The sequence below is a fragment of the Bacillus rossius genome, chromosome 18 (genome assembly GCF_032445375.1).
Source record: "Bacillus rossius redtenbacheri isolate Brsri chromosome 18, Brsri_v3, whole genome shotgun sequence".
In the NCBI taxonomy this organism is placed as follows: Eukaryota; Metazoa; Arthropoda; class Insecta; order Phasmatodea; family Bacillidae; genus Bacillus; species Bacillus rossius.
Genome location: NC_086345.1, coordinates 16,966,904 through 16,980,757, shown reverse-complemented (window position 1 = coordinate 16,980,757; position 13,854 = coordinate 16,966,904). Strand labels below are relative to the sequence as shown.

Genomic DNA, 13,854 nt, shown 5'->3' with positions numbered 1-13,854 from the left:
GAATTTATTTTAACTGCAAGAAAATTAAGAATTCAAAATGTCTTTCATTGAGATTTTTGCCCTTTTGAAAGGGTCTAAATCGTTCAAAATATCATTACAATTATCAGTACACCGTTTAGATAGCTCATTTTTTATGCGATACGTTCGAAAAGGTCGCATTGTTCTATGATTGAATGAAGGAACTCGAAGACCAATTTTGTTTAATATTTCAGTGCTGTAGTAAACATTTATAAAACCATTTATTACAAATATATTATATTATATATAATATATATAATGTGGTTTTATATATAATGAGTTTTTATATATAATATATATAAAGTGGTTTTTATATATAATATGTAATGTCATTTTTATATATAATATCTATAATGAGGTTTTTATATATGTAATATATATAATGTGGTTTTGCAAGTGTCGATCTCGGAGAGGGATTCCATTGCGGTACTCACTTTCATATTTGAGACAAGCTACCCTGCACAGATTATAGCTACCAGGGGGAATGGCGGTTACTGTTTTCTCCATACGCGTCCTGGCCCGCTGCCACGCTGGAGAGATATTCTCGTTGCTGCCAACCGACTCGGGGACATTTGTTTCTGTAAGTTGGCAACAGTGCTTCCTCCGGCACTGTCCTGTCTTCTATCTCTTTTTTTTTTTTCAATTCACCACCGATCTGCTGTTTTGAATTTTTTTTTTTCTGTGTAACAACTTAGCTCTTGGTATACGGCATTCGGTAGGAGTGATTTCGTGAATGAAAATGGAAGTAGCATGGAACGGAGATGTGTGACCACGGTGCTGCCATCTGTGGCGGATGGATGCGAACCAAAGTTCGCAAAGCCAAAGGGAATCTTTATAATATTTACCTTTCAACGAATTTTAACATGATGTAACGTAATTTTAGTAAAAATTATCGGTTGAAAATCAGATCCAAACCCGGGGTTTAATTATTTTTCAAAGTTTTCTTTATTTTTCACTTTTATCGGAGCCGTTTCATTACGTAATAAATTAACATTTCGTTCTGCAAATAGAATGATTTGATAGTCGACATAGCTGCTCCGGCAGTGTGTTCGGAAACGTATGTGTGATTCGCGTCAAAATATGTGGTTGAGAACACAATTGGCGTATGCATCTATTACGCTCGGCATTATTTTTTAATAAATTTACGTGAAATTCCGTGTCCTAGGTTTCGTATTATGAGCGTATTTGCAACAATAAAAACAAATGGATTTTCTCGTAACCGAGGTTAGATATTACACAGCTCTGACTGTGGCCATAGGTGGCATGGCCACTTGATTTTATATTTATTTTAATTAATGTTGAATTATGGCTGTGACGTAATTTTAGTTTTAGTATTTGCCCTTTGTCTTTTTTTTATAAGTATTGGTCTTTTATAAGTTTTGTTAATCTTATTTTTAAATATGTTTTTATATTATGTTTTTTTAAATGGTTTAGTTTCTTGATATTTAATTATATCGTTTTGGACTTTGAATCATAATACGGTGTACGACGCTCCCCCCCGTGAAGATTGAAATGGACTGTTCCAAGGCAATAAGGTGGTGGGGGAAATACGTCAAGAGGGACGGAATGAGCTGTATGAGGGAGTCGTCAGCTGATCGCCGTGGTGGACGTGTATGCGCTTCGGGCGTGACGAGCGCGGGTGATGGCTCGTGGTATTGGGCCGGCGGGGACTCGTGAATATTTTTTAACATAAATCAGCTGACGTATATTGAACTTCGGCAAATACTTAGATTGTGGCGGGTGCTGCCAAGGCGATGAAGAGTCTACGCTACATTTTTCGTTAATGAAGCTTTTAGCATGTGTGCTAAAGTACAGCCGGCTAAACTCCGGGCCAGGAGATCCGGGGTGGGATGCGACGTACAACGTTTAATCCAAGTAAGTGATTCCGGCTCCGAACTTTTGCCCCTGTAACCCCGGGGCGTTGATATAAACTTTGCCCACCATAACAGTGAACAATTTAAAAATGATTTTTGCCGAAAGACCCTAATTCCCACGTCGAGTGTATGTTGCGTCCTCGTACCCATTTTTACCGAACCTTCCATCAAGCATGCCATGAAGCGCCGTAAAATAAATTCACCCGGGTGTAATCAAGATGTTTTAGAGAGACATTAATTTTTACTAACTTTTACTTGAATAGTATTGTAATTTATTATTTATATATATATATATCTATATTTTTAGAACGGTTTTTGTATCAATGTCTGAATTTATTTATGCGTTTATTGCAGTATTTATTATTTATTGGTATATATTAAAATGTGGCTATATTAAAAGCCTCTATAACTTTATAGGGCAAATGGTTTTATATATAATTGTAATTTTTTTGATATTTGGTCGTAAATTAAATTCCTTACCATGCTCATGCGCAAATGGTCTCATTAAAGTTTTTCACATTTCGAGTAAGTACGTTCTTTTCATTTTAAATACTATTAATCTGATCTCTTCCTTTTCTACAAACTTTTTGAATAATTTATTTATGAATTTTGGGGCACTCGTTTTTCGGAGCAGCGTGCAAAATAATAATTTAAAAAAGATAAACACGATTGGAGTGTTGAAGGCTGTTCCCAGACGGGTGTCTAACTTGTGGTGGTGTGACACCGGGAGTGTCAACCGCGACAAAGTGCGCCACTCTGCTGGGAAGAGCAGATTTTTAATAGTATTTGCGACTATTTTGTGTTTGAGCATGGCGGTAAATTGGGTATATGAACTTGAGCGGGGCGGAATTATGGCTAATTTAGAAGCGGCAGGAGTAGTGGTCGAAGACGATGATGACGTAGAGATACTACGGCTCAAATTAATAGAAATGATAAAAGAAAATTTACATGGGGGACGCGACAATATTCAGCCTGTTTGCACAAAAGAAAGGGAGGTGGTGAGTCAAGTAGAAGCTAACCAATTAATTAAAGAGATTGACTCGTTGCCTTTTTTGCAGAAGGGTGGTCCCATGGAATTGCTAGAATTTTGTAAAGGCGTAGAGGAATTGTTGCAATTGCGCATTTTTACGAGCGCGACCAGCCTTTTTAAATGCATAGTTGGTAAATGCGCCGGTGTGGGGCGGACTATTATCGCGCGCGGACTCGCGGAAAATTTAGGTTGGAAAGAGGTTAAGGGTTTACTTTGGGATAACCTGTGTCTTAGACGGGTTAAATACGGGATAATCCATCAATATGTGAATCGGTTTCAAAGAAGGGATGAGTCAATGGGTAGTTACGTGCAGGAAATTTTGCAATATGCGAAAATTTTTGAAGATAATTTTTTGGAGGGAGAAGTAGTGAGTTTAATTTTGGAGAATATGAATCCCGAAGTTCGTAGGGAGTGTTCATTCCTAAAGAGACCTGAAAGGGTAGGTGAATTATTAGAGTGGGCCGCGAAAGTGGATAATTTAATGTTCGCGCGTGTAGAGTACGAAAGGACCGCGCGCGTCGATAATAAGAGAGAGGGTGTTGAGGGTATAAAAAATGATACTGCTGAGTGCGAGAGGGAGGATTTTCAGAAAAAGGTAATTACGCGAACATGTTACCGATGCCATGTACCAGGGCATTATGTGTGGCAATGTAAACAAGAGGAGAGGGTTCCGGGTTACGAGTTAAGGCAAAGAAAAAATGATTTTATTAAATGTTGTATAATTAAAGATAATAAAAATGATGCAGATAATTTAAGGCCACGTAAGGGAGCGAAGGTTGAGCATAAGGTATGTTTTTCTTGTGAGAAATTTGGGCATTTAAGCCGGAATTGTAACCAAAGAGATGGAGGGCCGAGAATATGTGGCTATTGTGGGCAAGAGGGACATCTCGCGAATTGGTGTAGGATAAAATCGCGTGATAAGAAATATAGGTTTAAGGAAAAACACAGACTAATGGTAATGCGAAATATCAATAATTTTTGTATGAAGGTTGAAGTGGGTGATAGGAAGGTTACTAGCCTAATCGATACGGGAGCCAGTCAAAGTTTTGTGAATCAAAAATTCGCGGATGAATGCATGAAAATAAAAAAAGGATTAGGGAAGAGAAAAGTGAACCCCTGTCACTTAAAAATTCAACTGGCGGACGGTAAAATATATGAAAGTAAATCAAGCATTATTTTGCACATAAAAGTTGAAAAATTTTCCTGGGACCGAAAATTTTACGTGATACCTAATTTGATATTTGATTTAATTTTAGGTATGGATTTCCTGAGCGATACTAAGGCTATTATTGATTGTAAACAGAGAAAATGGAATTTTGGATTTGAACCTTGGCATCAAATAATGTTAGAAAAACCTAAGACAAAAAGGATGGTGTGTGGGGGGATAGAAGAGGCACGGGAAAGGTTAAGTGAAAGAGAGGCCGACAAGATACAGCAGGTAATAGAGGAATTTAAGGATGTTATTACTACTCGGATAGGGAAATGTGAGTTGGCCCCATATGTCATTAAAGTAAACGATGAAGTGCCAATAAAATGTGCCCCATACCAGTGTGCTCCCCCGAAAATGAAGGCTTTTAAGGGTATTATTCGAGATTTACTCGAACAGGACATTATTACGCATTCTGACTCACCGTATGCCTCTCCCGCATTTTTAGTAAAGAAGAAAAGGCCAGGGGAATATAGGCTTGTGCTGGACTATAGATTGTTGAACCAGAAGGTGCTATTAGATCCCCATCCCATGCCGAAAATAGAAGTTCTATTGCAATATTTGAGCAAGGCTAAATTTTTTACGGTTTTGGACCTGAATTCAGCTTTCCATCAGTGTATGTTGCACGAATCCAGTCGTAAGTACACGGGGTTTGTCACCCCCTGGGGTCACTACGAGTGGAAACGAGTCCCCTTTGGGGTAAATTTTGGTGCTCAATGCCTATCACGTATTCTGGGGAAAATTTTTAATGAAGAGCAGTTTAAATTTGTGCTTAGTTTTCTTGATGATATCTGTATCTATTCAGAGTCCTTAGAGGAGCATGTCGAACACGTGAGGGTAGTGTTGGAAAAATTACGATCTGTGGGATTTACCATTAATCCTGACAAAGTTTGTTGGGCCAAAAACCAAATACATTTTCTCGGGTTTGTGGTTGGAAATTGGAAGTTAGAACTGGACCCTTTGAAAGTGGCACCGATCGTGCGTTTTCCTCCCCCTAAGAACGTAAAAGGGGTTATGCGTTTCTTGGGAATGGTAGGGTTTTTTAGTAGATTTATTCCGAATTATGCGGAAATTTGTGCATCCTTAAATCATCTCAAGAAAAAAGGTGTAGCTTTTGTATGGGGAGAGGAGCAAGATAGAGCGTTTAAGGTACTGAAGAAAGCCCTTTCGGAACCCCCAATACTCTCGTTGCCAGACTTTGACAAAAAATTTATTGTGCAGGTGGATGCGTCTAGTTTAGCATTGGGCGGGGTGTTATTACAGGAAGGTCCTAAAGGCTTGCAGCCGGTGATGTACGTCAGCCGTACCCTTAATCGGCATGAACGTAAATATAGCGTGTATGAGAAAGAGGCCTTGGCCTGTATTTTCGCTGTAGAACGTTTTGAAAATTTTTTGGAACATGCCGAGTTCGAGCTTTGTACCGACAACCAGGCGCTTACATGGTTATTTTCCCACCCCCGCCAATTAGGGAAAATAGGGCGGTGGATAATGCGCCTAACCCGTTTTAAGTTCCAAATCAGACACGTAAAAGGTAGTGAAAATGTCGTTGCCGACGCGTTATCCAGAATGTATGATCCTCAAGATTTTCAGGCTGAGAAAGAATATAGTGAGGTGGATGAATTAGATGGGAGTAGTGAAGCTGAGGATATGGTAGTTTGTAACGTGTTGGGAGAGTTTCCCGAATGTTTTGTAGATTTGAAGGAATGGCAAAGTAAGGACCCGGAAATTAGTGAGATCCGAGCGGGTATTCATGAACCTAAATTTCAAGATTTTCAGGTTATTAAAGATAAAGTGTATTTCATAAAAAATGGAAAAAGGTTAGTTTATGTGCCGAGAGGATTAATTAATATGGTCATTAGATATTTTCATGACTCCGTAGTAGGGGCTCATGGGGGCATTGAAAAGACTTTTGAAAAAATTTCGGCCAAATTTTATTGGCCTGGGATGCGGTCTGACGTGGAGCAGTATGTGAGACAATGCGAACTTTGTCAGTTGGCCAAACAGCCACGTAACACTAACGTGGGAAAATACTCCGTGGAGAAAATTACTCGATTATGGGAAAGGGCGTATATTGATGTTTTTGGTCCCTTACCCAGGTCTATGAAAGGGAATAATTGCTTACTTATACTGGTAGATGGCTTTAGTAAGTTTTGCATGTTTTTGGCTATGCGCGATATGAAAAGTGCTCAAGTGGTGAAGAATTTGGTAAAAAAAGTGTGGAGTTTATTTGGGGCCCCAGAGCAACTAATTTCGGATAATGCTAGTTATTTTAATAGTGAAACCTTTAATCGTATGTGTTTAAGCTGGGGCATAAAGCATATTAATACTAGTCCATATTTTCCAAACCCGAACTTGGTAGAAAGAGTAAACAAAAATGTTAAAATTGCCCTAACCATTTTTCACCAACGCGATCAACGCAAGTGGGATGAATATTTACCATTTTTAAACTTGGCCTTTAATACGACCAGGCATAGTGCCACAGGAGTAACCCCCGGGCATGTATTTATAGGGCGTGAATTATGCCATCCATTGTTAAATATTTGGGGGTTGGAAGCCGATAATTTGCTTATACACAGCCCCCGAAAATTAGAGCAGCTATGGGAGCAAGTTGCTACAAATTTGGATAAAGTGAGACTTAAAATGAAGTCTCAATATGATAAAGACCGGTTACCCAATCCTTTCACTGTGGGTCAAGAAGTAGTGTGCCGTCAATTTTGGCAGAGCAACAAAGCCAAATTCCGTGCCGCTAAGTTGCAAAGTCCATACGGGGGGCCGTTTATTATTAAGAAATTTCTAGGCCCAGCAACAGTGTTGCTCGAAGAAGTAGGAAATAAGTTAAGAGTGCGAAAAGCTCATATTACACATCTTAAGAAATTTTGTGGTAAAAGGTAATGAGTTTGTAAGTTTAGGAAAAGTTTATTAAATTTTGTTTAGTTTACTGATTTAAGTTTTCCATAGTTGTACCTGTTCCACGGGTGTGTTCTAATTACGTGTTGTTCTATCTTGTGAAGCTTCTTAATTGTGCCTTGAGACTGTTGAGACTGTTTCTAATACTCTCCTTTCGAACTCTAATTTTCATACTTGCCTTATTATATGTTGCTTTAAGTGTTCTAGACTTACGTGGAACATAGGTAGTTGTAAGATTATGTATTTTAGTTACTATTTTTAAATTTTTTTGGCCGGGGAGATTTGTGGCCATAGGTGGCATGGCCACTTGATTTTATATTTATTTTAATTAATGTTGAATTATGGCTGTGACGTAATTTTAGTTTTAGTATTTGCCCTTTGTCTTTTTTTTATAAGTATTGGTCTTTTATAAGTTTTGTTAATCTTATTTTTAAATATGTTTTTATATTATGTTTTTTTAAATGGTTTAGTTTCTTGATATTTAATTATATCGTTTTGGACTTTGAATCATAATACGGTGTACGACGCTCCCCCCCGTGAAGATTGAAATGGACTGTTCCAAGGCAATAAGGTGGTGGGGGAAATACGTCAAGAGGGACGGAATGAGCTGTATGAGGGAGTCGTCAGCTGATCGCCGTGGTGGACGTGTATGCGCTTCGGGCGTGACGAGCGCGGGTGATGGCTCGTGGTATTGGGCCGGCGGGGACTCGTGAATATTTTTTAACATAAATCAGCTGACGTATATTGAACTTCGGCAAATACTTAGATTGTGGCGGGTGCTGCCAAGAGGATGAAGAGTCTACGCTACATTTTTCGTTAATGAAGCTTTTAGCATGTGTGCTAAAGTACAGCCGGCTAAACTCCGGGCCAGGAGGTCCGGGGTGGGATGCGACGTACAACGTTTAATCCAAGTAAGTGATTCTGGCTCCGAACTTTTGCCCCTGTAACCCCGGGGCGTTGATATAAACTTTGCCCACCATAACAGTGAACAATTTAAAAATGATTTTTGCCGAAAGACCCTAATTCCCACGTCGAGTGTATGTTGCGTCCTCGTACCCATTTTTACCGAACCTTCCATCAAGCATGCCATGAAGCGCCGTAAAATAAATTCACCCGGGTGTAATCAAGATGTTTTAGAGAGACATTAATTTTTACTAACTTTTACTTGAATAGTATTGTAATTTATTATTTATATATATATCTATATTTTTAGAACGGTTTTTGTATCAATGTCTGAATTTATTTATGCGTTTATTGCAGTATTTATTATTTATTGGTATATATTAAAATGTGGTTATATTAAAAGCCTCTATAACTTTATAGGGCAAATGGTTTTAGATATAATTGTAATTTTTTTGATATTTGGTCGTAAATTAAATTCCTTACCATGCTCATGCGCAAATGGTCTCATTAAAGTTTTTCACATTTCGAGTAAGTACGTTCTTTTCATTTTAAATACTATTAATCTGATCTCTTCCTTTTCTACAAACTTTTTGAATAATTTATTTATGAATTTTGGGGCACTCGTTTTTTGGAGCAGCGTGCAAAATAATAATTTAAAAAAGATAAACACGATTGGAGTGTTGAAGGCTGTTCCCAGACGGGTGTCTAACTTGTGGTGGTGTGACACCGGGAGTGTCAACCGCGACAAAGTGCGCCACTCTGCTGGGAAGAGCAGATTTTTAATAGTATTTGCGACTATTTTGTGTTTGAGCATGGCGGTAAATTGGGTATATGAACTTGAGCGGGGCGGAATTATGGCTAATTTAGAAGCGGCAGGAGTAGTGGTCGAAGACGATGATGACGTAGAGATACTACGGCTCAAATTAATAGAAATGATAAAAGAAAATTTACATGGGGGACGCGACAATATTCAGCCTGTTTGCACAAAAGAAAGGGAGGTGGTGAGTCAAGTAGAAGCTAACCAATTAATTAAAGAGATTGACTCGTTGCCTTTTTTGCAGAAGGGTGGTCCCATGGAATTGCTAGAATTTTGTAAAGGCGTAGAGGAATTGTTGCAATTGCGCATTTTTACGAGCGCGACCAGCCTTTTTAAATGCATAGTTGGTAAATGCGCCGGTGTGGGGCGGACTATTATCGCGCGCGGACTCGCGGAAAATTTAGGTTGGAAAGAGGTTAAGGGTTTACTTTGGGATAACCTGTGTCTTAGACGGGTTAAATACGGGATAATCCATCAATATGTGAATCGGTTTCAAAGAATGGATGAGTCAATGGGTAGTTACGTGCAGGAAATTTTGCAATATGCGAAAATTTTTGAAGATAATTTTTTGGAGGGAGAAGTAGTGAGTTTAATTTTGGAGAATATGAATCCCGAAGTTCGTAGGGAGTGTTCATTCCTAAAGAGACCTGAAAGGGTAGGTGAATTATTAGAGTGGGCCGCGAAAGTGGATAATTTAATGTTCGCGCGTGTAGAGTACGAAAGGACCGCGCGCGTCGATAATAAGAGAGAGGGTGTTGAGGGTATAAAAAATGATACTGCTGAGTGCGAGAGGGAGGATTTTCAGAAAAAGGTAATTACGCGAACATGTTACCGATGCCATGTACCAGGGCATTATGTGTGGCAATGTAAACAAGAGGAGAGGGTTCCGGGTTACGAGTTAAGGCAAAGAAAAAATGATTTTATTAAATGTTGTATAATTAAAGATAATAAAAATGATGCAGATAATTTAAGGCCACGTAAGGGAGCGAAGGTTGAGCATAAGGTATGTTTTTCTTGTGAGAAATTTGGGCATTTAAGCCGGAATTGTAACCAAAGAGATGGAGGGCCGAGAATATGTGGCTATTGTGGGCAAGAGGGACATCTCGCGAATTGGTGTAGGATAAAATCGCGTGATAAGAAATATAGGTTTAAGGAAAAACACAGACTAATGGTAATGCGAAATATCAATAATTTTTGTATGAAGGTTGAAGTGGGTGATAGGAAGGTTACTAGCCTAATCGATACGGGAGCCAGTCAAAGTTTTGTGAATCAAAAATTCGCGGATGAATGCATGAAAATAAAAAAAGGATTAGGGAAGAGAAAAGTGAACCCCTGTCACTTAAAAATTCAACTGGCGGACGGTAAAATATATGAAAGTAACTCAAGCATTATTTTGCACATAAAAGTTGAAAAATTTTCCTGGGACCGAAAATTTTACGTGATACCTAATTTGATATTTGATTTAATTTTAGGTATGGATTTCCTGAGCGATACTAAGGCTATTATTGATTGTAAACAGAGAAAATGGAATTTTGGATTTGAACCTCGGCATCAAATAATGTTATAAAAACCTAAGACAAAAAGGATGGTGTGTGGGGGGATAGAAGAGGCACGGGAAAGGTTAAGTGAAAGAGAGGCCGACAAGATACAGCAGGTAATAGAGGAATTTAAGGATGTTATTACTACTCGGATAGGGAAATGTGAGTTGGCCCCATATGTCATTAAAGTAAACGATGAAGTGCCAATAAAATGTGCTCCATACCAGTGTGCTCCCCCGAAAATGAAGGCTTTTAAGGGTATTATTCGAGATTTACTCGAACAGGACATTATTACGCATTCTGACTCACCGTATGCCTCTCCCGCATTTTTAGTAAAGAAGAAAAGGCCAGGGGAATATAGGCTTGTGCTGGACTATAGATTGTTGAACCAGAAGGTGCTATTAGATCCCCATCCCATGCCGAAAATAGAAGTTCTATTGCAATATTTGAGCAAGGCTAAATTTTTTACGGTTTTGGACCTGAATTCAGCTTTCCATCAGTGTATGTTGCACGAATACAGTCGTAAGTACACGGGGTTTGTCACCCCCTGGGGTCACTACGAGTGGAAACGAGTCCCCTTTGGGGTAAATTTTGGTGCTCAATGCCTATCACGTATTCTGGGGAAAATTTTTAATGAAGAGCAGTTTAAATTTGTGCTTAGTTTTCTTGATGATATCTGTATCTATTCAGAGTCCTTAGAGGAGCATGTCGAACACGTGAGGGTAGTGTTGGAAAAATTACGATCTGTGGGATTTACCATTAATCCTGACAAAGTTTGTTGGGCCAAAAACCAAATACATTTTCTCGGGTTTGTGGTTGGAAATGGGAAGTTAGAACTGGACCCTTTGAAAGTGGCACCGATCGTGCGTTTTCCTCCCCCTAAGAACGTAAAAGGGGTTATGCGTTTCTTGGGAATGGTAGGGTTTTTTAGTAGATTTATTCCGAATTATGCGGAAATTTGTGCATCCTTAAATCATCTCAAGAAAAAAGGTGTAGCTTTTGTATGGGGAGAGGAGCAAGATAGAGCGTTTAAGGAACTGAAGAAAGCCCTTTCGGAACCCCCAATACTCTCGTTGCCAGACTTTGACAAAAAATTTATTGTGCAGGTGGATGCGTCTAGTTTAGCATTGGGCGGGGTGTTATTACAGGAAGGTCCTAAAGGCTTGCAGCCGGTGATGTACGTCAGCCGTACCCTTAATCGGCATGAACGTAAATATAGCGTGTATGAGAAAGAGGCCTTGGCCTGTATTTTCGCTGTAGAACGTTTTGAAAATTTTTTGGAACATGCCGAGTTCGAGCTTTGTACCGACAACCAGGCGCTTACATGGTTATTTTCCCACCCCCGCCAATTAGGGAAAATAGGGCGGTGGATAATGCGCCTAACCCGTTTTAAGTTCCAAATCAGACACGTAAAAGGTAGTGAAAATGTCGTTGCCGACGCGTTATCCAGAATGTATGATCCTCAAGATTTTCAGGCTGAGAAAGAATATAGTGAGGTGGATGAATTAGATGGGAGTAGTGAAGCTGAGGATATGGTAGTTTGTAACGTGTTGGGAGAGTTTCCCGAATGTTTTGTAGATTTGAAGGAATGGCAAAGTAAGGACCCGGAAATTAGTGAGATCCGAGTGGGTATTCATGAACCTAAATTTCAAGATTTTCAGGTTATTAAAGATAAAGTGTATTTCATAAAAAATGGAAAAAGGTTAGTTTATGTGCCGAGAGGATTAATTAATATGGTCATTAGATATTTTCATGACTCCGTAGTAGGGGCTCATGGGGGCATTGAAAAGACTTTTGAAAAAATTTCGGCCAAATTTTATTGGCCTGGGATGCGGTCTGACGTGGAGCAGTATGTGAGACAATGCGAACTTTGTCAGTTGGCCAAACAGCCACGTAACACTAAAGTGGGAAAATACTCCGTGGAGAAAATTACTCGACCATGGGAAAGGGCGTATATTGATGTTTTTGGTCCCTTACCCAGGTCTATGAAAGGGAATAATTGCTTACTTATACTGGTAGATGGCTTTAGTAAGTTTTGCATGTTTTTGGCTATGCGCGATATGAAAAGTGCTCAAGTGGTGAAGAATTTGGTAGAAAAAGTGTGGAGTTTATTTGGGGCCCCAGAGCAACTAATTTCGGATAATGCTAGTTATTTTAATAGTGAAACCTTTAATCGTATGTGTTTAAGCTGGGGCATAAAGCATATTAATACTAGTCCATATTTTCCAAACCCGAACTTGGTAGAAAGAGTAAACAAAAATGTTAAAATTGCCCTAACCATTTTTCACCAACGCGATCAACGCAAGTGGGATGAATATTTACCATTTTTAAACTTGGCCTTTAATACGACCAGGCATAGTGCCACAGGAGTAACCCCCGGGCATGTATTTATAGGGCGTGAATTATGCCATCCATTGTTAAATATTTGGGGGTTGGAAGCCGATAATTTGCTTATACACAGCCCCCGAAAATTAGAGCAGCTATGGGAGCAAGTTGCTACAAATTTGGATAAAGTGAGACTTAAAATGAAGTCTCAATATGATAAAGACCGGTTACCCAATCCTTTCACTGTGGGTCAAGAAGTAGTGTGCCGTCAATTTTGGCAGAGCAACAAAGCCAAATTCCGTGCCGCTAAGTTGCAAAGTCCATACGGGGGGCCGTTTATTATTAAGAAATTTCTAGGCCCAGCAACAGTGTTGCTCGAAGAAGTAGGAAATAAGTTAAGAGTGCGAAAAGCTCATATTACACATCTTAAGAAATTTTGTGGTAAAAGGTAATGAGTTTGTAAGTTTAGGAAAGGTTATTAAATTTTGTTTAGTTTACTGATTTAAGTTTTCCATAGTTGTACCTGTTCCACGGGTGTGTTCTAATTACGTGTTTTTCTATCTTGTGAAGCTTCTTAATTGTGCCTTGAGACTGTTGAGACTGTTTCTAATACTCTCCTTTCGAACTCTAATTTTCATACTTGCCTTATTATATGTTGCTTTAAGTGTTCTAGACTTACGTGGAACATAGGTAGTTGTAAGATTATGTATTTTAGTTACTATTTTTAAATTTTTTTGGCCGGGGAGATTTGTGGCCATAGGTGGCATGGCCACTTGATTTTATATTTATTTTAATTAATGTTGAATTATGGCTGTGACGTAATTTTAGTTTTAGTATTTGCCCTTTGTCTTTTTTTTATAAGTATTGGTCTTTTATAAGTTTTGTTAATCTTATTTTTAAATATGTTTTTATATTATGTTTTTTTAAATGGTTTAGTTTTTTGATATTTAATTATATCGTTTTGGACTTTGAATCATAATACGGTGTACGACGCTCCCCCCCGTGAAGATTGAAATGGACTGTTCCAAGGCAATAAGGTGGTGGGGGAAATACGTCAAGAGGGACGGAATGAGCTGTATGAGGGAGTCGTCAGCTGATCGCCGTGGTGGACGTGTATGCGCTTCGGGCGTGACGAGCGCGGGTGATGGCTCGTGGTATTGGGCCGGCGGGGACTCGTGAATATTTTTTAACATAAATCAGCTGACGTATATTGAACTTCGGCAAATACTTAGATT

The 13,854-nt window shown here is 39.0% G+C and overlaps 1 protein-coding gene across 1 annotated transcript in view; it reads left to right on the top strand.

Annotated features, from left to right (window-relative positions):
- Positions 1-13,854, top strand: part of LOC134541121 (dipeptidase 1-like) — a 175,703-nt gene that overhangs the window by 70,564 nt on the left and 91,285 nt on the right. The window lies entirely within an intron of this gene.